We start from the raw sequence: 27,609 nt of genomic DNA, 5'->3' as shown, positions 1-27,609 counted from the left end.
TCTAGGTTCATTAGAGATATTGGTCTGTAGTTTTCTTTCTTTGAGGTGTCTTTGTCTGGTTTCGGAATCAGGGTGATGTTGGCCTCATAGAATGAATTTGGAAGAGCTCCCTCTTTTCTATTTCCTGAAATAACTTGAAAATTATTGGTATTAATTCTTCTTTAAAGGTTTTGTAACACTCCACTGTATACCCATCTGGTCCTGGGCTTTTCTTGGTTGGTAGGCTTTTGATTGCTTCTTCTATTTCATCCATTGATATTGGTCTGTTCAAATTGTGTGTATCCTCCTGACTCAGTCTGGGCAAATCATATGACTTAAGAAATTTATCAATGTCTTCACTATCTTCTATTTTATTGGAATAGAGGTTTTCAAAATAATTTCTAATTGTCTTCTGTATTTCTGTAGCATCTGTTGTGATATTGCCTTTTTCATCCTGTATGTTAGTAATTTGAGTTCTCTCTCTTCTTCTCTTCGTTAGCATGGCTAAGGGTCTGTCGATCTTTTTAATTTTTTCGAAGAACCAGCTTTTAGTTTTGTTAATTTTTTCAGTAGATTCTTTTGTTTCAATTTCATTGACTTCCGCTCTGATTTTAATTATTTCTTGACTTCTGCTACATTTGCTGTTGTTTTGCTCTTTCTTTTCTAGGGCTTTGAGATGAAGTGTGAGCTCATTTATTTGTTGGTTTTTTCTTTTTTTGAGGAATAACCTCCAGGCGATGAATTTCCCTCTTAAAACTGCTTTCATTGTGTCCCATAGATTCCGATATGTTGTGTCTATATTTTCATTTATCTCTAAGAATTTTTTGATTTCCTCCTTTATGTCTTCTGTAACCCATTGATCATTCGGTAACATATTGTTCATTTTCCATGTGATGTAGGATTTTTCCTTCCTTCTTTTATCATTGATTTCCAGTTTCATTCCATTATGATCAGATAAAATGCATGGTATTATCTCCACCCCTTTATATTTACTGAGGGTTGCCCTATGGCATAATATATGGTCTGTTTTTGAGAAGGATCCATGTGCTGCTGAGAAAAAAGTATATCCACTTGATGATGGTTGATATATTCTATATATGTCAGTTAAGTCTAGGTTATTGATTGTGATATTGAGTTCTATAATTTCTTTATTCAACTTTTGTTTGGAGGATCTGTCCAATGGTGAGAGAGGTGTGTTGAAGTCACCCATAATTATTGTGTTGTGGTCTATTTGATTCTTGAACTTGAGGAGAATTTTTTTTATGAATGTCGCAGCACCATTATTTGGTGCATAAATATTGATAATTTTTATGTCTTGTTGGTGAATGGTTCCTTTTAACAGTATATAATGTCCCTCCTTATCCCTTTTGATTAACTTAGTCTTGAAGTCGATTTTATTCGATATGAGGATGGCCACCCCTGCTTGCTTATGAGGACCGCGTGCGTGGTATATTTTTTCCCAACCTTTCACCTTCAGCCTGTGTATGTCTTTTCCAATCAGATGTGTCTCCTGGAGGCAGCATATTGTTGGATTTGTTTTTTAATCCATGTTACCAGCCTATGTTGCTTTATTGGAGAGTTTAAGCCATTAACGTTTAGAGTTACTATTGATATATGGTTTGTACTTCCAGCCATGTTTGATTATTTATCTTTTTTTTTTTTTTTTTAATTTAGTTTGTTTCTCCATGATTAGCTTTCCCCCCGCCCTCTGTGTTTACTGAGGCACTTCCCACTGATGGTTTTGGTTATTGTTTTTCATTTCTTCCTTATGTAGTGTTTTCCTCAAGATGCTTTGCAATGCTGATTTTCTGGCTGCAAATTCTTTTAACTTTTGTTTATCATGAAAGATTTTTATTTTGTTGTCGTACCTGAAGCTTAATTTTGCTGGATACAGAATTCTTGGTTGGCATCCATTGTCTTTCAGTGTTTGAAATACGTTGTTCCTAGATCTTCTTGCTTTCAGCGTCTGTGATGAAAAATCCGTTGTTAACTTTATGGGTTTACCCCTGAATGTAGTCTGCCTCTTTTCTCTTGTAGCTTTTAATATTTTCTCTTTGTTCTGTATATTGGATATCTTCATAACAATGTGTCTTGGCGTTGGTCTACTGTGATTTTGTATGCTCGGTGTCCTGTATGCATCTACAATTTGTATATCCGTTTCCTTTTTTATTTCTGGAAAGTTTTCTGTAATCATTTCATTCAGCAGGTTACTCATTCCCTTGGTTTGAATCTCTATACCTTCCTGTATCCTGATGACTCTTAAGTTTGGTTTTTTTAATGTTATCCCATATCTCTTGGATGTTTTTCTCGGTATTTTTTACCAGCCTTTCTGAGTTGGCTAGACTCTTTTCAAGATGATATATTTTGTCTTCATTATCTGACGTTCTGGCTTCTACTTGCTCCACTCTGTTAGTGATACTCTCATTTGAGTTTTTAATTTGGTTTATAGTTTCCTTCATTTCTAGAATTATTGTTTGATTTTTTTAATAATCTGTATCTCCTGATAAAGATGCTTAACTTCTTCTGTTATCTGTTTATGTAATTAAATTTCAATGTGTTCTTTCACTGTTTGAATTTGCTGTCTCATATCCTCTTTAAGGTTCCATTCCATCTGTCTAAGGTAGTCCTTGAGTTCCTTATATGACCATTTTTCTGATGACTCTAGGTCCTCCTGAATATTTAGGCTGTCCTGCATTGTTTGTACTCCTTTTCTTCCTTGCTTTTTCATGCTGCTCATGTTACTTCTGGTTCTGTTTGACTGCTGAGTTACTGTTTACTCCTATGAATTTATTTGATGCTTGGGAGGAAGGTATTAGAAGGGAAGGGAAGAAGTCACTAAAGAGAATGAGAGTAAGCAGGTAGAATTCAAGGAAGGGGGAATAAGAAAATTGAAAAGAAATGAAAAGACAAAAGAAAAAAAATAGAAAATAAAAAAATAAAAAATAAATTTAAAAAATTAAAATTTAAAAAAAATTAAAAAAAGAAATTTTAAAAACAACAACAACAAAAAAATGAAAATGAAAAAAAAACCCAAATTAAAAAAAAATTAATAAATGCAGTCTTAGAGTTTGATTAACTTCTCTTCCAGGAGGTGGAGCTGTGCTCACCGGGCCAAGCTTCTCCTCTCGATACACAGGAACCAATCGCTGTGCAGGAGCTCCTCCTCCCAGACCGGGCGGGTCTCCAATCCTGAGTGCCTAGGGCCTTCTCTTGTGTCTAGTCACTTCCCCACTTTTCCTCAAGCCAGGCCCCGCTCACCCGTGATGCTCACCACAATACTGGCTACACGCCAGGTCTGCTGCTCCTGGGAGCTCTGTTTTCATGAACGACTGGTCACACTCTCCCTGTTTGCCATTCCCTTAGACCCTAAGTTTGTAGAGCTTGAGGCTGAGAATGCTCAGCAAAATTTGCTTGCCCTCTGGTAGCCACGCCCCCGGTAGCTGGTGCAAGAGACCTCAGTTGTCAGCACTGGTGGGAGCAGTAGCCGGGAGTTCTGCGCCGCGGGTCCTGCGCCACTCCTGATTTCCTCGGTCTGGCTATCACGCTCACCGGAGAGCTGTGAGGGGCCCTTAAGGTTTCCCCGCTGTGTGGAGAGGGAAGCTAGGGGGTTACACACCTGTATCCGCTGGTTTCAATGAAGTTATCTCCTCCACCGCATTCTGGTGACGTCAGTTCTCTGCCACGGTATCCCATGCAAATGGTGACAGTTTGTTTCTCTTTGCCGGGTGACCAATGCAATGGATGGGTCCTGACTGGCTCTCCCAAGCCCCGTTTCAATCCTGTGGCCACTGCCTATGAAGGCTCGGTTGGCATTTACCTCCGTAAGTGCAGAAGGGCCGACCAGTTGTTTCAGCGGGATTGTTTAGTGCTGAGTCACAGCAGTTTGTCTGCGAGAAGCAGGCGAACGGGAGCTTGAATTTAGCCGATCCGGGCTCGGTGTGTGTTCTGAGAGGCCCAGACTGTTTGCCCCAGATTCACGTCAGCTTAGCATTGCCTAGTGATCCTGAGCAAACAGCATTTAGACGGTTTACGACTCCCTATGTCCGCGCAGCTGAAGAGGTCAGAGACTTGATCTCTCCGCGCCCAACGCTATGTTCTACCTTATGGAATAAGAAGTCAAGAGTACTTGATTTTGTATTTAGCAGTTGATGTTTTAGTAATTTAAATTTGAAAAATAATTAGATGTCACTTTTAACAAACAAATTTATGAAGATTAATCTCATTTATGTTAAATCTAGTTTACTCATTTTTAACTATAAAAACCAAGATACCAGACAAATGTAGTTAACATTATTTGCCATCTCTTCCCTGTTGAAGAAAAATCCTAAAAGCAGTAGATATTAAATTTTAGACATTTTCTGGAAACCAACACTTGGTAATTGTCTGACAACTTAGAAAAACTTGTGAGTTAGTAATTTCAAAGACATTTTACTCTCATCTGTTTACTTAATTTAAATTCTTTTTTTAAGTTTCATGAACTAAAAGGTATTTGGATCCATTTCTTATTTAAATTTTAATTTATGAGTGCTCATCTATATGTCAGTTTTGATACCATGCACATAATATGTGGACATAAGCACATATGTAGATACAACAGTGTAACATACAGGTATGCACTCATATATAAAACAGACAGAAAACAAAGATTTTGTAACTTTTTGTAAGTGGAGCTCCACAGGTAGGAGGCAATGTTACAGATGCTTACAAAAGCCTCTATTAGATTTAACCTGTTAAAAATTAAAATAGAGCCTATAATACCTTTACATTATGACTTAACTATAGGGCAAGGCTGTATAGTTGGAAATGCTAGGTGTAAAATTCAACAGCCATGATAGACACAGAAATCAAAGGTTTCATGTAGCCAGCTATTTGTCCTTGATGGTTATCAGATTTATTCCCAACATTACCATGTCCATGTCCCTTTTAGGATTTTTTTTTAAAAGGAAATTTTCTAATGTATTTGAGAGTCAACCCTTGAAAATTGGCCTCTGAATAAAGAGAGTGTAAAAACCTCCATAGTTAGGTAAAATAAGACTGATCAGAAAAATATATTAATTTAGGTATGCAAGATCAAATATGAATTTACCATAAAACTATGAGCTCAAACATATAGTTTTTTTTTTTTAGCAAGAGTTCTAGAAAAAAAATTACATGGCTGTAAAAGGGCATGTAGAACATCTTTATTAGATCAGAGTGCACTTTTAGCTTAGACTTGAGTCAGTTCAGATATTTGAAGTATGTGTGAGCCTGAGAAGTACCCAGAAAAAGGTTTTCAAGGAAAAGAAAACTTGGTCATTTGGGATCTTTCCATTTTTCCTCCCTGTGCTATAGCATTAGAGAGGAACTTGTTAAGAAAACAGTATGGTAGAGTATGAGAGAAGAAAAGATAGCTTGCCAAGCCACAAGCAGCTTGGATTTAAAAGTAATACTTTTTTCTTCTGTCTTAACCAATTTTCTGTAAGTCTTATAAATCTTGCAGGCTCTGTAGGCCTTTGCCATTTACATTTTATATGCATGCCTAGAAGAGTTAGAGATCTAGCAGAAGATAAGAAGTAAGAAAAGCTGCTGTTTTGAGCTTCAGAGGCAAAACCTCATGCATAGAGAGCATTTTAACCATTTTTTCTTTTGTAAAATTAAAGCATGGTACTATAGTTTATGTTTTTATCTGAAGATCCTCTCTTTTCTTTTTTTATTCCTCTAAACTTAAGAATTACTTTAAGTAGGGTGCCAATTGTTCATGTCTCTAAATTTACCTCTTCCTCTTTAGGGAAACAGGGGCGAGTTTCAAGAACAAATTCTAAAAACTGTGACAACTGTGCCTTCCTTAATGTAAGCATAGCCTTAAATATATCAGCATAGAGATCCCTTATTTTGGATCCTGTATGTCCCATATTTTATATCCAGCTATACTATGCTCCTTATCTTTCTTTGTCTGACTCATTTCCAGGAGTCTTTCCTCATCTAATCATTGAAGTTCCCCTGTGTCCGCTCCCTGTTTGGGCACTAACCGCCCTGGCCTCTGTGCCAAGGCTGTTAAATCAGAAAACTGGTGAGGGAGATGGGGGATTAGAAAAGACAAAGAGATAGATAAAAAAGATGGGACCAGGTGGGACATTATTCTGTGATGGAAGAATAATGACCCAGAGCTAGCTCAGCATTAATTATATAGGTTTTTTCATCAAAAGCATTTTCTGGGAGAAAGTTTCTTTCTTCACAGCATGAAGGATTGAAGGTCGAATACTAGAGGCCACTTATACTTATCAACTTGTGCTCATAATTCTTAACCTCTGGAAGCTAGTGATTGATCTCAGGGTCAAGACTGATAGTTCTGTGCCTACCACAGAACCTCTGTTGCATTGCCATAGCAATCGGGCAGTCTTGAGTTGCATCGTTGCACAGAAATTCCCAGTGCAGGCGCAGCTCCTGCTGCTATAAACATTGATGTGGCTGCATCACTCTAGTATGCTGATTTTAAGTTCTTTGGGTATAAGCTGAGGAGTAGAATAGCTGGGTCAAATGGTAGGAACCCCTCTTCTATGAATCCACTCAGAAGATACACTTGCACAAATATGAACCAACACATGAAACAGTTATTCATTGCAGCATATCTATAAAGATTGAAAACAAAACAAATGCCCACCAATAGGGGAATAGCAGAATAACCCATATCCAACAGTGGAGTGCTGAGAATCATAAAAAGGAATGACAGAAGTGATAAGAAAATCAGAAACAGTGATTCAAATCACCACTCCCTATGCCCACCTTCCTTAAGTATCCCAGTTCTTTATTTCTTGATATATTTATGGCATCACTGAATAAGACTCACAAAGTTCTGATTTGTTAATTTTGTTTCAGTTTGTATTCTTTCTCTTATTCAGGATCTAATTCTTGTTCCAATAACAGCAACATCTTCACTTTAAAAAAATATCCTGCAATATACTTAGTTTCCAAGTTCCTACTAACATCCAACAAGTGAAGTTGGAGATTTCCCACAGTTCTTCTGTCCTTAGACTGTGTTGAAGAGGATGTACAAGTAGCATGTGAAAAAGTTACTTGAAATTATTCATTTTTCTGTGTGGTTATGGTATTCATTTGAGACAAAATTGCATTCACTTTTTTCTATTTTGTTCAATTATAGGGCTTGCTTTCCCCCTTTTAATTTAATGTTATTTGTTAAATATGTTAAAAATTAACCTTGTTCAAAATTGACAAAAATATAAACAGGGATAATAAGAGAAACCCAGACCTATCCTTGTCACTCTACTCCCTTCACTCCTCAGAGGGATCCATTTTCCTAAGTTTTTGGCTGTACTTCTGGTGCCCCTTTTGCAAAAATAATCAAATAAGCATATCCATTCTTATTTCCCATTCTTTCTTATACAAAAAGTTGCATACTCTACATACTTTTCTACACTTTGCCTTTTCATTAACAATATATATGGGGGGAAAATCTTCCCATATCTTCTCAGGGAAATTTCTGTCATTCCTTTTTATGATTCTCAGCACTCCACTGTTGGACATGGTTTATTCTGCTATTCCCCTATTGGTGGGCATTTGTTTTGTTTTCAATCTTTATAGATAATGTTGCAATGAATAACTGTTTCATGTGTTGGTTCATATTTGTGGAAGTGTATCTTCTGAATGGATTCATAGAAGTGGGGTTCCTACCATTTGACCCAGCTATTCTACTCCTCAGCTTATACCCAAAGGACTTAAAATCAGCATACTATAGTGACACAGCCACATCAATGTTTATAGTAGCTCAACTCACAATAGCTAAACTATGGAACCACCTAGGTGCCCTTCAACAGATAAATAAAGAATATATGAATATATACACAATGGAACATTACTCAGCCTTAAAGCAAAATAAGCCGATCACAAAGAACCAAAGGCCAAATATTTTCTCTGATATGTAGATGCTAATTCGCAATAATGAGTGGCTAGGGATGAATAGAGGTTCTTTGGATTAGACAGAGGGGAGTGAAGAGAGGGGAGGGAGTATGGGGGTAGGAAGGATAGTAGAATGAATTGGACATTATTACCCTATGTGCATATATGATTATATGACCTGTGTAATTCTATATTATGTACAACCAGAAGAATGAGAAATTATACTCCATTTATGTATGATGTGTCAAAATGCATTCTACTGTCATGTATAACTAATTAGAACAAAAAAAAATAAAGAAGTGGAATTTCTAGATCGAGGATAAATGCATACATAAATTTGTTAGATCTTTGGGTTGGGTTACCCAAAGAGCTAGGAGCAATATGTGCTATACACATCAGACAAGGACAGTCCAAGCACTGACTAGAACCAGCAGAGCAAACTTTCACTCCCAGAACAAAGGTAGGGTCAGAAATGGAGACTAAGCCAACAGTCGATGGTCCTAGGCAGGTGGCTGCTGGAGTGGTAGTTCCCCAAGAGCCCACAAGGAGAAAATAGTCCATCTAATGACCTAGAACAGAGGGTGCTGTGATCTTTGAGTACATTATCTTTTTAAGAGGCACAAGATTGAGAATGGTAGTTCAACATTGGTTCTCAGGATCTGAGATTAATCTTGTTAAGGGTTTAATATGCAAGTACTGCTTCCTTTGTAAAACATACCTTTAACTTTTTTTTAATGAGAAATTTCCAAGTGAAATACTACAAGTACCCTGAGAGCCTGATGATGTGTCTTTGATGTGAGATGATATCAGATTTCCTGCTAAGCACACCATTTATCTCACTTGTAATTGGTGTATAATGTTAAATGGGGATTGTCACAAATTTTTTAAAAAGATAGATTTCTTTTACAAATTCTTGTCTAAGATACATTTTCTTAGTCACATTAGTCACATGGACATTAAAATATAATTTTATAATGAAAGTACTTCAAACATTCCTGATAGTATAGGTAAAGTAACTATTCTGTATTGCTAAGAGCCACAGCCAAGTAATATGATGCATGGCATTTTTGGTTGAAAGGTGCCGCCAGCAAGCCATTGAGATGATATAATTATGTTAAGATCTGCATTCATATGGATATTGGACTCCTGCTGTTCACCTCAGCCTGCTACGGGACTCCTGGAGAGTTCCCATTGGTTGGGGAAGTGCGGTAGGAGGGAATTCCGGAGGAGGAACTCTCTCTTGGGTTCCAAGAGAACGCCCGCGAGCGTAGGTCTGCAATCTTCCCGGAGCGTATGGGGCATTGGCGGCAGTTTCAAAAATAAAGTTTGTTCCTGCTTGAGTGGCTCGTGATTTTGTGCCCAGCCAGACTGCGGCACTGTATAGCTTCTGAAAATGTTTACTGCTGTGGCGGTGTTATATGAGGTTGATGAACTTCACTAGTTGTACTAATGTGGCGGTTGTCTGAAGGTGTTCTGACTAGAGTTGATTGGCTTTATTCAGTCAAAGCTTGCTGACACATTGGATTCTTAGGACATTTCAGGAAGTTGTTGGAACCATGATGTACAGAACTCTTGCAATCAGAACTATCTCAAAGCCCCTTTGAAGAGAAATATCTTCTTTAGTGTTACTTGGTGCTCATTTCTTTAGCTATTCCACATGATACTTTCTTTCCAAATGGAGCCAGTTACAAAGTATTCCAAGGTGCCCAGCATAATAATAATTAAGAATGGAACTTGTCTTCCATTTTCAGGTGTAGCATCAGCATTGGGAAAGTTGTAAAAACTAGAATGTAAATAAGAAAGAGCAGAAAGTCAGCCAGGGTCTTCATGACTCACAGTGGTGTCATCCTGTAATCCCATTGGTGCATCGAGTCTTAAGTCAGCTTCTTATTCATACAAGAGTAAGCCTATAGGGTTGGAGTTGTGGCTCAGTGGTAGAGTACTTGCCTAGCACGTGTGAGGCACTGGGTTTGATTCCCAGCACCACATGTAAATAAATAAAATAAAAGTCCATCAACAATTTAAAAAATTTTTTAAAAAAGTAAGCCTGTGTTATAAATCGTGTGTGTGTGTTTGTGCATGTGTGCATTGATATCAAACCCAGGGCCTTGATAGTGCTAGGAAAGTTCTCTGCCACTGGGCTACACCCCAGCCCTGGTCTGTTTCTTTTTAAATTTCTCTTTATTAGCTGACCAAAGGAGATATAGTAATGACTCAAAAATGCTTATAAACGAAATCATTTTTTTTCAACAAACATTCTAAAATTATGGCTAACAGAAGGAGTAGAATCTAGAGGACAATGTGCAAAATTGAGAATGCTTGCCTTAACTCTGTGTGTGATGCAAACAGACCATTTAACTTTTCTTCTTTTTTTAAATTTTAATATTTATTTTTTAGTTTTCGGTGGACACAACATCTTTGTTTGTATGTGGTGCTGAGGATCAAATCCGGGCCGCACGCATGCCAGGCGAGCGCGCTACTGCTTGAGCCACATCCCCAGCCCCCATTTAACTCTTCTTAATTTTTGCCCTGGAAAATGGAAGCAGCCATCCTTGCTTCTGTTCTCCTTTGCAGGAAACATGGAGAATGTACTCAGGGCAGAGGAGGAGCTTGCATGCTTTTTCCAGAGGTGGCAGTGCTGGGGAAGCTGTTTCTTGGCCTGAAGCTTATCAGCCTGGACCCTACCTGTACCAGCACTTGAGACTTTTATTTAAAATCCTATCTCTATCCTTTGCATTGTATATCTTCTCATTCACCAATGAAAACATGTACTCACCCCATTGTTCATTCCTTACTCTCTTCTTTCTTTGTACTTATTGGGTGGACTTTTTTCTTTTTCTTTTTTTTTTTTAACTCTAGTGCTGTTTTCAGTGGAGTATCACTTGAAGTCTAAGAGCCAAGAAATCCATAAAAGTGCCAGTTGAAGTCTAAGATTTAAGGGACTAATAAAAGTGGTCACTTCTGAAATGAGAAAAATAACAATGCTTTTTTTGGGGAATGTAAGACTTTTTATTATGGCAAAAAAAATATCCTATGTATTTTCCATCAAAATCATTTTTAAGTGTTGTTCAACACCAGGGCTATGAAAGCCCCAGCAAAGTGTTTATCGATCCCATAGAAAGAACTTGGAGGACTCTGGAGAAGGTTTGGACAATTTTTTGCTCATGTTTTTCTTAGGGGTGGCAGACGGGAACAATGTGGAGGCAGCACTGCACCTTCAAGCAGGGGGAATATTCACAGATAGTCTGTGTGCCTACTGTACAACTGGATTCCTTTGCTTCGCAATCAAAGTCACTCTGCTTTGATCCCCACCTGAAGATTGGAGATGGGGAACTGGCCAGTTTCCCTTCTCGTTACCCGTGATAACACATTCTTTCAAGTCCTTGTCCCACCCCCAGAAACAAAACGTTTCCTAGTCATTGACAGGTGGTAAATGCTGGGAGCCATTAGCCAAGTAGGTATGACAATTTCCTTGCCAGCGTACCCCCATGTTGCTTAGTGTAAGGTGACCTTGCTCAAGGACCAGGGCGGATCGTGTTTAGGGTGTTCCCGGTTTAGGATAATCCGAGTTTAGGGCGTTGCCGGTTTAGGAAGATTATTCCTGCCGGGAATAGGGCGTATCCTGCTGCCTGAGTTCCTCTTGAGTTCTTAGGGATTCAGACAGTATTTTTGGGAGACAGAAGCCCAGTGGAGGTGTGGATTTGGGCAGAGAATGTGGATTTCCCCAGAACGTGTTTGTAGAAGGCCGGTGTGAGATCGGGAATAAAGAATTGCTGTTTGAATCTACAAAACTGTGAGTGGCTCGTGATTTGTGCCCAGCCAGACTGCGGCAGGTAAACCCAAACAAGGACAGTTCATTAATGTTAATTCTATTCATGTTGTTGTACAACCAATTTCTAGTACTTTTTCATCTTGCAAAACTGAAACTATACCCATTAAATGACAACTCCTTTTTATTCCCTTTCCCCAGCCCCTGGCAACCATAAATCTACTTTCTGTCTCAATGAATCTGACTACTTTAAATGCCTCATATAAATGGAATCATACAGTATTTGTGGGTTTTTTTTTTGGGGGGGTGAGTACTAGGACTTGAACTCAGGGGCACTTGACCACTGAGCCATATCCCCCAGTTCTATTTTGTATTTTATTTAGGGACAGGGTCTCACTGAGTTGCTAAGCACCTCACTATTGCTGAGGTTGGCTTTGAACTTGTGATCCTCCTGCCTCAGCCTCCTGAGCTGCTGGGATTACAGGTGAGTGCCACTGTGCCCTGCCAGTATTTGTTTTTCTTTTTTCATTTTTTAGTTGTAGATGAACACAATAACTTTATTTTATTTATTTATATTCATGTGGTGCTGAGGATCAAACCCAGTGCTCATACTTGCTAGGCAAGCGCTCTGCCACTGAGCCACAATTCCAGCCTCAGTATTTGTTTTTTGACTGCCTTGTTTCGCTTGGCATAGTTCCTCAAAGTTTATCCATATGGTAGTATGTGACAACAATTCCATCTTTTTAAAGGCAGATGCATAGTTCATTGTATGTATACACTACAGTTTTTTATCCATTCATATTCCAATGGACACTTAGGTGGCTTCCACTTTTGGCTATTGTGAATAATGGTGCAATGAACATGAGTGGGTGTGTCAGTATCTCTTTGAGATTCCTTTTTTTTTTTTTCAATTATTTTGTATATATGCTCAGAAATGGGATTTCTGGATCATATTGTAGTTCTGTTTTTGGTCATTTGAGGATCCTCCATGCTGTTTTCCATAGCAGCTTGCACCATTTTACATTCCTGCCAACGGTGTAATGGGTTCCAATTTTTCCCTATCCTCATCTTGTTATTTTTTTCTAATAAAAATTTTATATATATATATATATATATATATATATATATATATATATATATATATTTGTAGATGGACACAATGTCTTTATTTTATTTTTTGATTTTTATGTGGTGCTGAGGATTGAACCCAGCCTCACACATGCTAGGCAAGTGCTCTGCCACTGAGCCACAACCCTAGCCCCCCCCCCTTTTTTAGTTTCTAATTGACATGTAATATTTGTACTTATATATGGGGTACAGTATCATAGTTTGACACATGTATGTGATGTGTAATGGTAAAATCAGGATAATTAGAATTTTAGCTTCTCAAATATTATCATTTCTCTGTTGGGAAACTTTACTATTTTATAGTAGTTATGCTAATGAAAGTTAGAGTAATAGGTATTTTTTTAGTTCCTACCACAGGCCAAGTATTATTCCAGACTTTGTGGATAAAGTGGTAAAGAAGACTTGAAAATTATATTCCTTAAAGGGACTTACTTAAATATATGTCTAAGACACTTTTTCCAGTGGTCATGATAATTTTGAGCTGATGCACACATTTACTTTTTGTAATTGATAATATTTTAAAAATAAGATATGGTGTAATATATTTATAGCATGCTTGTTAGGGCTAAGAGTAGAATCTGTGTTTGGGCTACAGGGAAATGCCACAGGCCCATCTGAGGTTTCCCCATGACTTTGTTTGCATTAGCAAAATGTTTTAACTGCCTGAATTGATAGGTGTGGACTAGTGCTTTGAAAGTGCATTACTAGATGAGTTTTCAGATGTTTTGCAAAATTTTAGCTCTTGTATTAGGATGACTCTTAGATTTCTGCAATCAGAGCGCTAGACTTGACTTTTTGAAACTTTGGCTAAGACTCAGGTCTCAGATGGAAAATAGGGCTCAGTGCTCTTGCCTGGAATGTAGTGTTGAGAACGATTCTGAGATTTTTTATTGAGCTCAGAAGGAAAATTGACTGTAGTAGATTTTCAGTGTTTGCTGTGGGTGAGAGAGGGTAAGTGTAGTAGATGTGCTTTATGTGCTCCCTAGTGTCACCTGGGGACTTCTCAAACAAGAAACCATTACCTTCATAATTCTTATTCCAGTTTCTCATAGTATAATGGTTGAGCAACCTCATCATTCCTTTTCTTGGCCATCAGAAAACACTAGACCAGAAGAATAAGAACAGCATAAAATAAAGAAATATGTATATCGTTTCTTTCCAAATATATCAGAGGATTATTATTGCCTAGTTGAATCTGATTACATGGCCTTATGATACCCTTGTGCCAGAACACCAAAAAAGAGAGTTCAGGGGCAGAGAGAAGCAGCCAAGGGTACAATTACAATAAAAAACTTTAATTAAAGGACAAAGCTAGAAATCCTTTTTGGGTCTTGGTCTTTAGTTTTTGTGACATTTTAGAACCAAAACATATCTGAGACAAAAGAGATGACTGGAAATGGCACTGAATCTTTTATGTGCTAAAATACATGCAAAAAAAAAAAAAAAGTGCTACTCTAAGTCTGTGTTCCGAGAAAACCATTTTGGTGTGTGAAATTGCAGTTGCTATGACAACCAGGGGCTGCAGCCCACTGACTCTCGTGCTTGTAAAGAAAAACAAGACTTGATGTGAATGGATGAGAACCAAGCATTGCCTTAAAGAAAACGACTGAGACTGGGATATATTCATTTAAGTGCCAGACCCTCATCTTGTATCTCAGAGGAAAGAGGTTCTCTAATATCCCATGTACATCTTGCATTTGGTGTATGTCGTTCAATTACCTTTAACTAGTGCAGCATCCTTGAGGGACATTAAGAAGGAAACACCAAAGCAAGAACGTCAATTTAAGTGAAGCAATATTTTAAGTAGACAATTTGGGCTCAACTTCAGGATAATGAACACTGTCTTGCTCTGGTATTTAATTCTTGAAAAATGATGGAATCAAGGGTTTCTGACTCAGCAGTTCTTCCTTGTTTGGGGTCTTCTTAGGCTGATGTTTTCTTCAGTGCTCTTATGCAAAGCATCATAGCCTATGTTAAGTCTTGGAAGCTCTTAATGTATGGTGGTAATTATTTACATCCTAATTTTGAATGTTTTTAAAGAAGAGGATGGATTAATTAAACAATGGCCTCAAATTTCAAGTTTCTCTAGATGAGTGGAGCCATTAGCTGTCTAGTTGTTAAGAAACCTAAGAATAATTTTTTACATTCTTCCATTACCTATAGCTAATTAGCAACAAATACTCTTGATTCTGCCTTCACTCTACACCCCAAATCTATTCACTTCTTCCTATTTTGACTCCTACCCTGTTAGTTCTAACAGTCATTTCTGCCTGGATAACTGGGTATTCTCTAACTGGTCTCTTTTCCTCAACTTTTTCTTTCTTTTTTTTTTTTTAACTGTCCATTTTCCCTACAACTGGGTAACCATTCTTTTTAAATTAAACATTTTATTTTGACTAACTGTAGATTGACAAGCAATTGTAAGAAGTAATTCAGAGGTCTTGGCAGGCATGTGGCATATCCCTGTAATCCCAGCAATTTGAGAGGCTAAGGCAAGAGGATCCTATGTTCAAGGCCTGCCTAGGCAACTTAGTGAGAACCTGTCTCAAAAACCAAACCAAAACAAAACAGAAAACAAAAAAACAGAGGTCACATGTACTCTGAACCCAGTTTCCCCCAATGGTAACATCTTGTAGGATTGCAGTACACTGTCACAACCAGGAGACTGATATTCATATATCCAGAACATTTCCCTCACCACAAGGATCCCTCTTTTGCCCTTTTATAAACACACCTACTTCTCTTCTATATTACCCTCTCCTTTACCCCTAGAAATCACTAATATGTTCTCCCCCCACACACACACACAGTTTCTCACAATATTTATAGGTTATTTGGTGTCATCTTAGACCCATCCTATCATTGGGACTTTATCCTCTTCTAAAAAAATTCCTAATCTACATGGCCAAGTTCCTTGTGCAGGATCTCTAACATAAAACACTCACAGAAATAGATAAAAAGAAAGGAGTCTTTTCACTAATATATTCTTTATTTCTGTGATTTTTTCTTTTTAAGGATATTATATAGATGGAATCAGATAGTATGAACATTTAGAACTTCTATTGTTGTTTTGAAAAAGAGTTGTGATAATCGATGTAGTAGGGCTCTCCAGAGGAGTAAAACCAATAGAATATATGTGATTATCAGAGGGGCTTTATTAGATTGGCTTACAGAGTCAGAAGCTGAATTGTCCCCCAATGGTCATCTGAAAGCTAGAGAACTGGGAAAACCAATAGCCGCTCAGTCCAAGAAAATGGAAGCCTTAGAAAAATAAGGATTAATGATACAGCCCCAGAAGCTGAAGGCCTGGAAGCTCCCTTGAGAGTTGCCACGCAAATCCACACTTAAGAGACAAAGAATCTGGAATCTAATGTCCATGGCAAGCACAGCAATACTCCCACTCTATAGAGTGGAGTGTGTACACATGTGAGCTTCTCCCTTCTTCCACTTTTTCTGTTCCATCTTGGCCCCAGCCTATTGGATGATGCCACCCACATTCAGGGTGAATCTTCCTCACTGAGTTTCCTGACCCACAGCCAATCTTGTTGGGAAACACCCTCACAGACACACCCAGAATTGTGTGTGAGTGTGTGTGTGTGTGTGTGTGTGTGTGTGTGTGTGTGAGAGAGAGACAGAGAGAGAGAGAGAGAGAGAGAGAGAGAGTGTGTGTGTGCAAGCACATTTAGCTGTCTCTGAACCCAAAGAGGTTAAAAACCAAGATTAACCATCACTGTGGGCATCCTTGAATTATCCCCAGTCCTGAGGAAAGGCATTTAGCCTTTCACCATTGTGTGTAAAGTAAGTAGTCCTTTTTGTACATATTCTTTATTAAGTTGAGGAAGTTCCCCTCTAGTTATTGAAATTTGTCATGGGCTTTTTTGGGGGCATCGATTGATATGATTGATTTTTCTCTTTAGTGTGTTAATATAGTACATCATTGATTGAATTTCAAATGTTGAACCAGACTTTTTATATATTGTGAGTCTTATTTGCTAATACTTTATTGAAGGTTTTTTGTGTATTGGTTTTTAGTTTTCTTTTTATCCTTTCTTTGATTTTGATATCAGCATAATACTGGCTTAATTAAATGAATTGGGACATGTTCCTTCCTTTTCTATTTTCTAAACTATTTACGAAGAATTGGTGTTAATTCTTCTTTAAATATTTGGTAGAATTCTCTTTTGACACTATCTGGACCTGGAGATTTACTTTTGGGGAAGTGTTTAAAGTATAAATTAAATTTCCTAAATAGTAATAGTGTTGTTTAAATTGTCTCATATTAAGTGAGCTGCGGACTTGTATTTTTCCAGTTGGTCTGCTTCATCTGAGTTGTCAAGTTTTATGTGTATAGAATTATTTTCTTATTATGCTTTTTGTGTCTGCAGGGTCTGTATTTATATCCCATTTCATTTGTAATATTGGTAACTTGTGTCTTCTCTTTGTCAATATTGCTAGAGGTTTATTAATTTTGTTGATTTCCTCAAAAGACCAGCTTTTACTTCACTGATTTTCTCTAGTGTATTTCTGACTTAAATTTTATTAATTCCACTCTTATCTTTACTATTTCCTTTTTCTGCCTGTTTTGGGTTTATTTTTCTTGTGTTTCCGTAGGTTTTTGAGTTGGGATCTTAGTTTATTGATATTAGACTTTTCCTAATGGCAGCATTTAGGATTGTGCATTTTTCTCTCCCAGCACTTCTCCAATTGTGTCATGTAAATTTTGATATGTTGTATCTTCATTTTCATTCAGTTCAGCATATTCTTTTCAGGATAATGAACCTTATTTAGAAGTGTGCTATTTGGAGATTTAAAATGTTTGGCAATCTTTCTTCTACTGATTTGTGGTTTGATTTCATTGTGGTCAGAGACTGCACTCTATGATTTCAGTTTTTAAAAATTTATTATGCTGTTTTGTGGTCATTGATATAATTTATCTTGATCCATTTTGTGGGCATTTGAAAAAAAAAGGTGCTGTTGTTTGGTGGAGTGTTCTATACATGTCAGTTAGATCCTGTTGGTTGATGGTATTGAATTCTTCTATTCCTTTGCAGATTTTCTACCTTGCTGTTCTCTCAATTGCTGAAAGAAGGGTGTTGAAGTCTCCAACTAACTGGATTTGTCTATTTCTGTTTTCAAGTTTGTCAGTTTTTGATTCATGTATTTTGTTGCATAACATTTAAGACTATTATTTCTTCTTGTTGAATTGAGCCTTTTATCATTATATAAAGTCCTTATCTGCCTCTGGCAATTTTATTCCTTCCTAAGGTCCACTTTATTTAATATTAGTATAACCAAGCCTTTTTGATTATGTTGCTCTAAGAGTTACATAATAATTCATCACCACCTACTGGTGCCATCATTTACCAGTTCATGGTACAGAAAATTTATCTCCCTTTGTGCCTTTACTCATCCCATTTATAGTGTAATTTTTGTAAACACATCTTCTGTACACATTTAGAACCCTCTCAGACAGTGTTATAATTTTTTTCTTTTCATGTTCATCATCAAACCTAATTTGGAAACTCAAGAGAAGAAAAATGTATTTTCCTATATCTCTTTATTTTTCTTTCTTTCTGCTATTCCAAGATTCTTCCTTTTATCATTTCCTTTCTTTTTAAGACCTTTTTGTAGCCATTATTTTTAAAAAATATGTATTTTTTAGTTGCAGTTGGGCATAATACCTTTATTTATTTATTTTTATGTGGTGCTGAGGATCAAACCCAGAGCCTTGCACGTGCTAGGTGAGCACTCTACTGCTGAACCCCATCCCCAGCCCTGTAGCCATTCTTTAGGGTAAGTTTGATTCCCCTACATACACACAAAAAATGTATGAGTTCTTTTTGTTTTTCTCTTTTTGATAATATATCATTTCTCTCTGGCATAATATTTTCAAGAAATTTTTTTGTCTTGGATTTGTAGAAGTTCAGTTATGATGTGTCTTGATGTGAATTTCTTTAAGTTTATTCTGTTTTGTGTTCACTCTGCTTCTTGAATATGTATATTTACGTCTTGTCAACTCTGAGAAATTTTCAGCCATTGTGTCTTTGAATGCTTTTTCAGCCTCACCATCTTTCTTCTCTCCTTCCACAATTTCAGTGACAAGAGTGTTGAGTCTTTCATTATAGTTCCCTAGGTCCCCAAATCCAATTTATTTTCTCTTGTGTTCATATTGAGTAATTTCTGTTCTACATTTCTATTCATTGTTTATTTGCTCTGTCCTATCATGCTATTGAACCTATTTATTGAGTTTCTCATTTTATTATTTTACTTTTCATTCCAAAATTTCCATTTTGTTCTTCTTGCTGAGATTTTCCATAAAATTAATTGTTTCAAGAATGTTGAAATTGGGACTGGGGATGTAACTCAGTGGTAGAGCATTTACTTGCCTAACATGCATCAGGCCCTGAGTTTAATCCCTGGTACCACACACACACACACACAAAATGTCCATAATTGCTTATTGAAGATTTTTATGATATTGACATTGGCATCTACCTATTTTTTTTTTCATTCAATTTGAGGATTTCATGGTTCTTGGTATGATGAGTAGATTTTTGGCTGAAATTTGGGGGAATTATGGTATGCTATTTAAACTCTCTGTTCCTGCTGGTGTTTTTTGATGCCACGGTGACAGAGGAATGGGCCTCTGATTTGTTCCTGGCAGGTAGGGTAGAGGTCCAGGCTCTCCAATTGATACCCTCTCCTCTGTTGATACCCAAAAGGGGATCGGGTAGAGGTGGCAATTCTGGCTCTCCATTAGGCCTCCTCTGGTCCTTCCCTGGGAGTGAGTGGTAGAAGTACCATATTATTGCTCCTTATGTGAACTCCACTAACCCTAAAGCAGGGGGTGGGGGGTATTGGCTTTGTTAACCACAGGGCAGTGATTAAAGTCCTAATTCTCTGCTTTCTCTGATGCTACTCTTGTGGGACAGATGGAGTACTCATTATAGTCTCATTGGAAGTCTGTGTACCCCACTGGGCCTCTCTTGACATGGGCATGGATGGCTCAGTTGTTCTCTGTTCTGTTTGGTTGGAACGATTATTTAAGAATTTTCTGTTTTATTAGGCTGCTCCTTTCAGGGTCCTTTTGCTAGAAGCAGTGAGATTTTTGATTTTGTTTTGTTTTGTTGATAATTGTGCCCACTGGTATTTTCAGGTTGCAGGCTTTTTCAGCTACAAGTCTTGGATACTTGAGGCAAAATGAAAACCCAGCGAATTCACCATTATATTGTTTTCCTGGGTCCCAAGGTACCTAGTCAGTCTGCCTCCTTCTCTCTACTTTTGAGTCTTCTTATGTTTGTTTTGTATATGATGTCCAGAGTTTTAAACTGTACTTAGCGGAAGGAAGAGGGACAAGTACATCTACTCCATCTTCTTGGACGTTGAAGTCGAGGGTGATCTTTTATAAAGTAACCTAAGTCATGTCATGCTTCTGTTTGAAGCCCTGTGGTAGCTTTCCTTCATTGAGGTGCAGGCTCCATGGCTACAGGCCATGAGCATGATTGGCTGGCTCTTCTATCCTTTGCTGCATAGCTTTAACTTAATTTGCTTTAAATATAATAGACTTTTAAAAAATTAATTTTCTCAACAAATATATATTATGCCAATTATATCCCAGACACTGGTCTAGTCCCTATACTGTGTGGTATAGGCACAAAGTCCCTGATTTCCTGGAGCTGACTTACATTACTTTAGTTCCCACGTCTGGGATGCACTTTCCCTTCCAATCGCTAAGATCCCACGTCCTTCCTAAAGAGACCTTCCCTTTCTACCTGAAGTGGGAGTGGTCCATTAGTGATTTCATGCTGGAAGCACTAGAGCAGTGTTAAAAGATCCAAAGCCTGCCTTCATCCCAGACTAATTGGATGGAAGCCTCTGAGGTGGCCCAGGAATTGACATTTTTAAAGCTTTCAATATTCTAGTGCTCAGCCAATCACTATCTGAAATTGTCTTCTTCACATGTCAATGTACTCATTTTTTCCTCTGTTTTCTAGATCTTAACTAGTAGGTAAGGTGATTTTAAAGTTCTTGAATGGGAAACTCAATTTCTTACTTGCAATAATGGTTCTGCTCAGATTCTGGGGTCTGAGACTTACATGAGAGCAAGGTCTCCAGTGAATTCATTTCTGTGAGCTCTTGGATAAACCTCAGAAGTTCTGAGGTTTCTACTTTTAAACCAGACCTTGTGGGCCTGGGTCAGGCTTAAAAATGGCTCCTCTAGTGGTGATGTCCAGAAGATATTAGGGGAAATCAGGGAGGGGAGTCCTAGACAGTTTCTCTTCTGAGAACCTTTTGCTTGGCCAAGCCTGCCTCCCTCTACTGAGGTCCTCTTGGTATTGCTCTCTCGTGCTGCGAACACCCATTTTCTGAGGAACTGGCTCTTGGGGTACAGTTATCTATGTTTTCTGTAAATGCCCTGCCCCCCAATGTGCTAGGCTTGGTCACCAGCCTATGGCACTACTGGAAGGTGGTGGAACTTTTAAGAGGTGGGGCCTTAATGAGGGAAAGTTAGGTTTTTAGAAGTTAGTCCTTGAAGGGGATATTGGGACCCCATCCCTTTCCTCCCTCATTTTGCCTTTGTCTGCCATAGGTGAGCAGTTTCCTCCACAGTGCCCTCCCACCATGTTGTTTTGCCTTACTACAGGCCTGAAAACAATGAAGCCAACCAACTTGGACTGAAATTTCTGAAACCTTGAGGTTTCCTCTTTATAAAGTGTTTATTTCAGGTATTCGTCACAGTTATAAAAGCTTACTGACACAGGTTAGTATTGGGAGAGAGTAGGAGAACATTTTGTCTTGGTTTACCCAGAGTTTCCTCAGTTTTATCCCTGAAAGTTCTGCATGTCACACATGTCCTAGGCAAACCAGGATGGTTGGCCCTCCTAGGAGAGTCTGAGAGTTGCCTCAGTACTTTTCCTGATCAGATTTCAGGAGGGAAGAGATTGAAAGGACATTGTTGTTCAAGATCATTGCTTAGCTATCGAAGTTTGAGTCTTCAAAGCCTGCTGTTAAGGCCCTGTTAGAGTGTATTCTTTTTAAGACAGTAAACCAAGGGAAAGTGTGGTACTTTCTGGGACTGGATCTATGTTTCCTATAGAATCTTGCCCTAGATTCACCTGATCTTTCTTTCTTTTTTTTCCAGTGGGAGGTGGGGATTGGGGGTGGGTAGAGTAATAATGAGTGGTCAGAAAGATTCTTAAAATCTCTTTTAATTGGTCCTCTTGTTTGGACCTGTGACTACAGTGATAACCATGGAACATGATTTTGTTGTGATTTGAATCCTGGATAGCTAATCTGACAGCTAGATAATGTGGGTTGAGATTAAATGCACATTTTATAGTAGTGTTGCCCAGTGTGTAGTCTGATAACTACCTTTTTCAATATCACCTGGGGGCTTATTAAGTATAGATTGTGAATCAGCAGGTTTGAGGAAGGAATTAGGAAACTACATTTTTCAAGTGCTTATGTAACAATCATGAATTCTGACAGTTGAGGACCACTGTGCTGGTGGTGATGTCCAGAAGATATCAGGGGAAATCAGTATCTGACCTTGATTTTTGTTGGAAGAGCCATGAAAGAATTATTTTGGACTATAAAAATTATTTGGACTTTACTATTTATTATCATTTCTGCTAATTATTTAGTACTTAGATTGGGTATTTAGAACAGTAGTAGCAATCCTCCCTACACTCTATGAAATGTATTCTTTTTACTTTTAACAGTGAAAGAGAGAAAACTTTGGTGGTGACAGAATAAGAGCTTCATAGCAGTTCAACAGCTTTTCCTTTCAGCTTTAAAAGTCTCCTCTAGAATTGAAGGAAAAATTAGATAAGGAAAGTGAGTTAATCACATAGAGAGAGGATAGCACTGGCTGCCTTGTGTTCTGAAACTGGGATAAATTCCCAGGAGATCTTTAAGATGTTTCTTGTTGAAATCAACCCCCACCCCCTGAACTGTACCTGCTGCCATCAAATGTCTAGTATTTTTAAAATAGTATCTATTCTACAGATATATTTATTACATTAAAAGTCCAAATGACATCTTACCTGGGATTTTGGCTTTCTTTCCTACTTCAGATAAAATCATGCTTATGTGATAGTCTTTTTCACTAGCAGTGAGTACTGTTGATCTGTCAATTACCTGGTGTTTTCAAACTCCAAATGTGGGGCAACTTGCAAAATGTGCTTCCAGGAGTGGTAGTTTGAATTACTGAAACCAGGGCTTTTGTTAGTTACCTTCTCATCACTGTAACAAAATACTTGAGATAATCAACTTATAAAGAGAAATAGTTTATTTTGGCTCACATTTTTGGAGGATCTAGTCTGTGATTGGTTGGCCCCTTGCTTTGGGCCTATTACAAGTTAGCACATAATGGTGAGAGCACATAGCAGAGAAAAACTGTTTACCTCATCATGAGACAGGAAGTACAAGTACAGTCCCCTTCAAAGGCATGTCCCCAGTAACCCAAGAACCTCCCATTAGGCTCCACCTCTTAAAGGTTCTACTGCCATCCAATAGCATCTCCAGGAACAAAGTCTTTAACACATGGGGCTTTGAGTGACATTCAAGATCCAGATTATACCAGGGGATGATCTGGAAATCTTTTGAAGGTTTTATTTCAGTTGATAGCAACTTTCATGGGCTACTGGTATATGGGGTGTAAGTGGGTTGAGTAGAAGGTCTGCTTCTTTAATTTCAGAATTTCATTGTGTCCCTATGTCAGTCTAACAATGGCCCAAACTAAGCATAATGGAAAAGATGATTTAGAAATCTATGTTTGTTCTTGATTGTAAATCACCTTTGAAACACATATAATTGAGGCATTATGTGTTGCATTTTGTGTTGCACTAATGGGACCAGCACTCTTCAAATTCCCTAGCTCACATTTTTGTTGGATTTGAATGGGGCATATGCTCTCAAAAGTCTGAATACCTGTGAGACAGCCTTTCCCCTTTCATTTAAGGTGTCAGGCTGAGATATTCAGGGCTTTAATATCTTAATTAAATATCTTTTGGGGGGGACACAATTCAACCCATAACAAAAGTATCTGTGAAATGCTTAGGACAGTGCCTCACATCTAGATATTGTTATTACCATTGTTAAGTTTTGATGAGTGAGGAACAGCTACCTAGCAGGTGTGCACCCTGGATTCGCTCTTGAATAATTCAGATGCAACCACATTGACAATCTGGGTATAAGTGTTAAAGCTCCAACTGAAATTCTTTTTAGGGCTGAGAGGTAGCTGGGTAGGAGTGAGGTTTTAAGGAGGACTGTTTCAGGTCCTGGGATGGCAGAGAACTGGGAGAAACAATGGACTCTTTTAAGCCAGAGGATCCAGGTTCAAGTCCAAGTTCCATGACTCACTGAGCACAATTCACATGGCTTCTCTTTTCCTGTTTTATCAGGGTGGCTGGAGGGAGTACCTGCCTTACATTCAGAACAATAGTATTACCACATATTAAATGACAGGATGCATATGAAATTCTTGATAAATGTTAAACTGCTGTTACTACCTCACCAAATTCCTCTTGGCCTATTGCTGTGAAACTCAATAACTGCTTCTGTAGTAGAAGAAAAAATATTTCCTTTCTTTGGACTTGATTAAGAATCAAGAAGGATTGTGGCTCAGTGGTAGAGCGCTGGCCTGGCATATGTGAGGCACTGGGTTTGATTCTCAGCACCACATATAAATAAATAAAGGTTCATTGACACCTAAAAAATATTTTTAAAAAATAAAAAAAAAAAGAATCAAGAAGCCATTTAGGAATTTAAAAAGTTGGAAATCCTTGTTTTTCTTCTTCTAATCTATAATAAGAAGTTGAAGTCTGAGGAACAAAATACAATGAAATGTTTTAAATTTTATCCATACTGGAATTGATCTAATGGGGTATTTATTGTGAAGGAGTACCATATGAAATTGAAAAAGTCAGATTTCTTAAAAGATTAATTTTTAGTTTTATAGGACTGAGTTCCCTAAAGTATACTAAATTTAAATTTTTCCTTTATCAAAAACCCCAACTTATTTATCTGTAAGGGTCTGGCAAAACGTCGGAGGAAGAGACCACCAAGAGACTGACTCATGCAATTGCAGAAGGGGGTTTATTGGGGATCCATTCCAACGCGCTGGGGCTCCTGGCCCACTCAAGAAGGGCGAGCAGCCAAGAGCCCCAAGCAGGGGTTGAGCAGAGCTTAAATACACTTCTTGGGGAGGGCGGGGGCTTTGCATACATCAGAACAAATCAGCATGAGGCACGGGAAAATTGAACAACAAATCTGAGACATGATTAGTACATTCATTAGCGGGAACAGATTGGGCAGGGGTGATTGGTTATTCCTAAGCGGGGTACACATTCAAACTGATTGGTTCGGGCCCTGTATGCTCTAGGCTATGAATCAGCAAAATAGCCTAGTAGGGCGTTGTCTTAACTGCCTCAGGGTGTAGCAGAGGAATTTAACAATACCTGGTCCTTCACTTTTTAACTTCAATTTCTTTTACTCTTACATATCCATGAAGAAAAATATTCAGAAAGTATAAACTTTCCCTACTGTTGGAGGTTGTTAGTTTAGATCCGAGAGGGCATTTGCAAATGAAAGTAAATGCTCTGGAAAAGCTGGTTCTATTGTGGAGTTGGGCTGGAGTCTGGGCTGAAGCAGTAGAGATCATTAAGTGGCTGCTTAATGTCACATGTGGTGTGAAGAGACATGTTGGCAGAAAGGATATTTTGTTTATTAATTTGCTTATTTTTATGGTTTTATTTGTTAACTGCTGATCTGTACTTATTTGATAAAATTTTGGATATTGTTGGGCTAGTATCACCACACCCTTTCCCAAACCTAAAGTAGAAGAATGAAGGTGAACATTTAGCCAGGGATGTAGTGAATATAGAGGTATTTAAATGTTCTTGGAATGTGAAATATATTTTTATTTATAAATATTATGAAAAGAAGTATGGTCTTGAAGGGTCTTCCATGCTGGGAGCCATCAGCCAAGTAGGTATGACAATTTCCTTGCCAGCTACTCCCATGCTGTCTAGTGGAAGGACTCTTGAAAGGTGACCTTGCTCAAGGACCAGGGCGGATCCGTGTTTAGGGTGTCCCAGTTTAGCATAATAGGAGATTAGGGTGTTAGCATAATAGGAGATTAGGGTGTTCCCCCTTTAGAATAGGGCGGTTTAGCATAATAGGAGATTAGGGTGTTCCCCCTTTAGAATAGGGCGTATCCTGCTGCTGAGTTCCTCTTGAGTTCTTAGGGTCAGACAGTATATTTGGGAGACAGAAGCCCAGGAGTAGTGATTTTGGGCAGAGTGTGGATTTGGGCAGAGAACGTGGATTTCCCCAGAACGTGTTTGTAGACGGCCGGTGTGAGATCGGGAATAAAGAATTGCTGTTTGAATCTACAAGCTGTGTGGAGGCTCGTGATTTGTGCCCAGCCAGAGACTGCGGCACTTCCAAAATAAAAAGATGGGTGTGGATAACAGTGGCAGAGGTTGGGTGCTCTCTGGTATTCTTTCTCACTCTTTTCCAGCACAATAGAAACTCTGGACACAGAATAAATATGTCTTTTGGTAACTAGCATGGTCATGTGACTGACACAAATTATCATAGGACAGCTTCTGGAATTTTCCCTTAAAGACAACAGATACTGGCTTCCCCCTTTCTAGCTTCTTTGTCTTTTTTTTCCACCTTGCAGCCTGAAATACAGATGTGTTTTCTAGATCTCTAGTTCCTATTTTGAAATATGAGGGAGCCTGGTATTTGGGAAGTTAGAATAGTGAACTAGAAAAACACTGAAAATTTTGGGGCAGAGCACTCATAGCCAATTTGACTCTTGGATTTTAATATGAGACAGAAAGACATGCTTGTCTTACTTAAACAATTATTTTGTATTTAGCCACATCTCATTTTAAGTGATACAGTGATATGACTTTTTAGGAAGGGGGTGGTTTATAACCTCTATTAAAAGCTTATTATAGGGCTTGCTCATTCTTAAGGACAAAATGTCTATTTTTATTTTTAAGAAAGTATCTTTGATGCATCTATTTCTTTTTTGTTTGTTTGTTCTAAGTCTCTGAGATGGGGAATAATTGATTGCCTACTTCTTCATAAATCTTTGTGGAATATAAAATTTTGCTTTGCTTCAATTTTATCACATTTTATCAATTGGTAGATATAGAACTTTAAACAATTATTTTATGAAAAATACTCAAAGCTAGGATCTTTCTTAAGTAAGAGAGTTGGCTATGCTAGACTTGGAGTTCTACTTATGCCTGTGATATTTTCAGTGGATTACAGTGAGCTTGCTCTAAGCAAAATGAATAAGCCATTTGCTGAACTGTGAATGGAGGAGACAGAATGTACTTATATTATATTTGGGGAGAATTAGTAGAAGGTGGCCTCTCTCTCTCTCTCTGTCTCTCCAACCACTAATCTACTTTCTGTTTCTAAAGATTTTCTTTTTCTGGCCATATATAAATGGAATTGTACAATAAGTGATCTTTTGTTAGTGACTTCTTTACATAGCCCAATGTTTTTGAGGTTCATCAATATTGTGTGTGTGTGTGTGTATGTGTGCATGCATGCGTGCGTGTGTGTGTGTGTATGTGTGCGTGCGTGCGTGCGTGTGTGTGTGTGTGTGTGTGTGAGAGAGAGAGAGAGAGAGAGAGAGAGAGATAATATCTTCAAAGTGAAACACTGCATATGTTTAATTGCTGCTCTGTTTTGTGGCTGCCTGGGGAGTACTCAGCATCTCCCAGTAGGGGAACAATGTTAGATTCCTTTGGTGCATGAAATTAGAGCTGGTGTCTGAGAGGCCATACACATTTCTGTGCCAGCTGTCTTTA

The 27,609-nt window shown here is 38.1% G+C and overlaps 1 protein-coding gene across 2 annotated transcripts in view; it reads left to right on the top strand.

The window, feature by feature from the left end:
• The window catches only part of Gpr176 (G protein-coupled receptor 176), a 137,106-nt gene that overhangs the window by 77,641 nt on the left and 31,856 nt on the right, over window positions 1-27,609 (top strand). Inside the window, exon 1 of one of the 2 annotated variants that reach the window (XM_076850540.2) lies at window positions 18,535-18,562. The exons of the other annotated variant lie outside the window; for it this stretch is intronic. The gene's annotated coding sequence lies outside the window, so the exon portion shown is untranslated. Of the gene's footprint in view, window positions 1-18,534; window positions 18,563-27,609 lie in introns of those variants that run through there. 2 annotated transcript variants of the gene reach the window in all.

Source organism: Callospermophilus lateralis, chromosome 3 (genome assembly GCF_048772815.1).
Source record: "Callospermophilus lateralis isolate mCalLat2 chromosome 3, mCalLat2.hap1, whole genome shotgun sequence".
NCBI classification, from domain to species: domain Eukaryota; kingdom Metazoa; phylum Chordata; class Mammalia; order Rodentia; family Sciuridae; genus Callospermophilus; species Callospermophilus lateralis.
This window is presented reverse-complemented; position numbering and strand designations above follow the sequence as displayed.